Source organism: Adiantum capillus-veneris, chromosome 3, assembly GCF_014529385.1.
Source record: "Adiantum capillus-veneris isolate H3 chromosome 3, ASM1452938v2, whole genome shotgun sequence".
NCBI lineage: Eukaryota > Viridiplantae > Streptophyta > Polypodiopsida > Polypodiales > Pteridaceae > Adiantum > Adiantum capillus-veneris.
The window spans coordinates 143,919,784-143,924,070 of record NC_140933.1 but is presented as its reverse complement, the minus strand read 5'-3'; positions in this window follow the sequence as shown (position 1 = coordinate 143,924,070).

Sequence of the window (4,287 nt, the reverse complement as noted above, 5' to 3'; positions counted from 1 at the left end):
ATGCATCTAAATGCTTAGCAATGATGCCCCAATACCCCACCTATGCTTAGTTTTCAATTTAAAAGTATAAATTCCTAGTTATGATGAAATTAGGCCGCGGGTCGGCAACGCCAAAAGCTACAAAATACTATGAGTGGGTTACGTCAATGCGTAGAGCTCTTACCTGCAGTTGCAATGCAACAAACGCATTCGCAATGTGACAACCGGAGAGGAATTAGGAAGCGTGAGAAGGAGAGAAGTGAGCGCCGTTAGCTCACGCTGTGTATTTCTTATCCAAAAACTTACAAAATTGACTTTTATACCTTAGCCAAGGTTTTTGGTGGTCAAAAGTAATAATCTGGAGTTCTACCACAGCTGGGAATTGACAGGGTTGATAAATCTCGAAGCTTGTAGCCTCGGCTCATTAATTACAAAGTTTACCAAGAAAATAGGAGTTACAATATTCCCGATTTATCAAAATAATAATTGTTTTATAAGGAAAACTCCGAAAAATGGTGTCCGTGTTAGCTTGCTGCTAACACATTCTCTTGCCATGCCCAATACCCGTACACCTCGGTCTAGAGGTGCATGGAGATTAGGACCATCATATTATAATCTTGTCTTTGTTAGTCAATACCTATATTTATGGGTCCTACATAGGTGCGCACACACGTATCTCTCATTAAATTAGAGGTATAATTTATAAAGTAGAATCTCTAGGAGCATAGGTTGCTCTCTATTTTAATGAGAGATCTCATGGTCCTAGGGTCATAGTGCTCATTGTGTCCATGTAGGTGCCCTTAAGTGGCCTAAATGCTCCTCTAGAGATTTTACTTTGGCACGTTATGACACTATGCGGGTGTCTATAATCTAAAAAGAGATCATATGACCCTAGGGCCATAAGGTTGCATAGGTGCCCTTCTAGAACCATGTTGTTGTGATACTATGGACCTAGGGGTTTTGTCCAATACAATGCATGTAGTGGACATAACGCCTTTGTCTTCTGGTTTAATTCTAAAATGTGACCTCTACCATGATCTTAAAGTAGCTAGAATGCCAGAAAGTGCATCTTAGCTTGACTATATAGTATTATGAGTACCTATGTACATCGGGTTATGATCTTGTCTTTGTTGATCAATATCTATATTCATGGGTGGAATATACCTGCACACCAAGGTATACATGACAATGCATGTTGTGGCATAAATGCTCCTCTAGGTCTTCTTCTTTGGAACCTTATTGCCCTAGGAGGGTGCTTCTAATCTAATAAGGGATCATATTACCCTAGGGCCATAGGGTGGCATAGGTGCCCTTGTGGACTAGATTGTTGTCATACTATGGACATAGGGTCATAGGGTTCCTCAATAACATAGAGAGGAGACATAGGTGCCTTTGTAGAACCAAATTGTTGGCACACTATAGATCTAGGGCCATTGGGTTCCTTAATAACATAGAGGGATGACATAGATGCTCTTTTAGAAACTTGTTGTTGTCACACTATGGATCACCTAGGGCCATAGGGTTCTGTAGTAACATAGAGGGGACTCAATAGCCCTAGGTCCATTGGGTGCCACTATACCTATGACCCTAAGGCCAAAAGATCTCTAATTAAATTTCATTGCCCACTATTCCAATGAGAGATCCTATAGCCCTAGAGTCATAGGGATGCCATTGTTAGCAGGTCGCCACGACGGACGTCTGCAGCATAGCTTTCTGGCACTAACATAATGTCAATACTCAGGGAAAGTGACTCGGATGGGGCACGAAGACTCTATGAGATTGTCAATCTCAAGAAGTGAACCTAAACAAGCAAACACAAAAACTCTACAAGCAAACCAACACTCAATGATTAGGGAAATCCGCCTATGTCCTTTCTCACAGCTCTAGGTCATCACGCAATTTTCGCACTCGAAAGGACTAGAAATGCAACGAAACTTTAGGAGGAGGTCAAGGACACCTAGGGGCACTATCCTAGCAAGTCTGGTTGCAATCAAACAAGGTACCAAAATCACGATCCATCATGAAAAAGGTCCTGAAAACTACAACAGAACTATTCAAAAAGGTCGCCCTATGGTCTAGGAACACTCTCATATGGTCAAAACAACTATAAACAATGATTTAACCACTCAAATCTGTATTTGCAGCTCACAGACACGTAGTCACGAACCTCAACAAAAATGACAATTCCTACACTTGAATTGAAGAGAAAAGAGAGAGGAACACAATGCAAGTCTCTAAATCAAAAACGGATTACCAAATCATTAGCTGCGATGATTACAAGTTTGGAGAAGCTCGTAGCTTGAGCGTACGTTTTTAGAGCTCCTTTATTCCTCTAAAGATAAGCCCCCTTTCACATTAAAGATATTGACCTTTGTACCAAGGGCTTTCTAAATGGCCAGTGGCATGACAACATTACAACTCAAGGAATTGATCCACTACTCTGGAGTCAAGATTACGAAGAGTATTACTACACTAACTCGAAAAACTAATAGAGTACAAATGTGGTGTTTGCCTACATGTTCGTCCAGGTGGGAACCCGTTTGGTTTGTCCTCAAACATTCCCCCCTTTCTAATTCATGTCGTCCCTTGGCAGGACCTTGTGCTATCTTGTCATAGGGTTGTCTTCAGCTTTGTCTTCAAGGTTGGACTTCAACTTGGGAAGTGCTTTGTCATTGGTGACGCTCCCCCCTTCCTTGAGTGATGCATAGATGTTGTGATGTTGATTCATGATTTGAGCTTGATTATTGAGGCAACTTTTATTCTTGTTGCACATTCTTTGTTGCCAATCTTAGTCGTCGTGAAGATGGATGTGGATGTGTCTGAGCTTGTAGAACTAATTCTCTTTTGGGCATGGACTTTATGATGGATTTGCTTTCAAGGTCCACTCCAATTTGAGTTTTCCACAATAGGTAGCCACAATGTGGAAGAACTGTGTTAGCTACATATGGTTGTTGTGGATAGCTCGCTTGCTGATTTTTCCATTGCTTGTCATTGTAGGCCATTCTTTGACTTGCCATTGTTTGATGGAGCTTTGTTGTCACCCTTGAAGATAAAAGATTCTCTTGATAAGCATATAGAGACCTGTTGTGTTTTCTACAAGTCGTTGTTGATTGATTTGGGTAGCTATTTCCTTATTGTTGATGTACAAGGAATATATACAAGAAGTTGATGATGAGGGTTTCTAGATTAGGGTCTTAAAACCTAGATGACCAAAGGGAAAAAACCCGGTGGGAAAAAAGTTCCTTTGGTATACGCTCTTATTGGAGTTGATCATTTGGACTTGAAGTACTTGTCATGCAAGGTGAGTGCGTTGGAGAAACAAAGGAAGAGTGTCTAATGCAAGTGTCAATTATGGGACACTCTATATGCTTATGAGAAATTTTATCAAACAAAATCATGTAGTGTAAGAGATGGAGTTGATGGGTGCTTCAAGGAACAAATGTAGCACATGTGACATCAGAGGACGTCTCAATAGCTCCCACATTTCCAAGAAGGGTATTCGATGTAGAAGCTTCTCCACTCATACCTCACTATGTTGAGTGCGTGAGTGTCTTTTGGACTTCATCCTTCAGTTAGCACTATACTACAATGACTTTGAGTCTTATGCTCACCTATACCATCATGAGTGACACAACATAAATATGCCGTTGAATATTTGCCGTTGAACTTGGAAACCTTGCTCCTTCATCTGCTTTCATTTGTTCTTTTTCTGTAGTCGACATCTTTGAAACAGCTTTTGTCGATTCTTCAGGTATGTGAATGATGACATATTCTTGTGGTTTCTCTGATTCCTTTGTTTGTACCTTGGAACCATGCTCGAGAACGTAGCTATCTGTCTCACCTTTTCTGCTTTCACACTCACAAATTTCATTAGCTTCCTTCAACACCTTTATTGTAAACAAGGAAATTATATCATATCCATCTTCATCGCAAAATTTGGTGTATGTCACCTACGCAAACATACAAAGTCACCATTATTTGATCCCTTCCAAAGGTTTCAAATAACTCCTCTAGAAATGGTTCCTTAATGTAAGCTTCAACTTATTCTGAATGCTCTAGGTCGCAATCCTCCTTTCTAAGACTTCCACTCTCAGGATCTCTGTACATCCAAATATGCGCTTTGCTTTCCAAATCAGTTGTGGAGTTTAAGTCTTCCCCCGGGGTTCGTACTACATCTCTATAACTATGATTTGTGACACTGATCTTCGTAGTGACATCCTTGTGTCTCAAGTAGATATAGTCATAGCCCCACTCTTGTACCATTTTGAGCTAACGCATGAATGGTCTGCCCAAAATGATGTGAAAGTT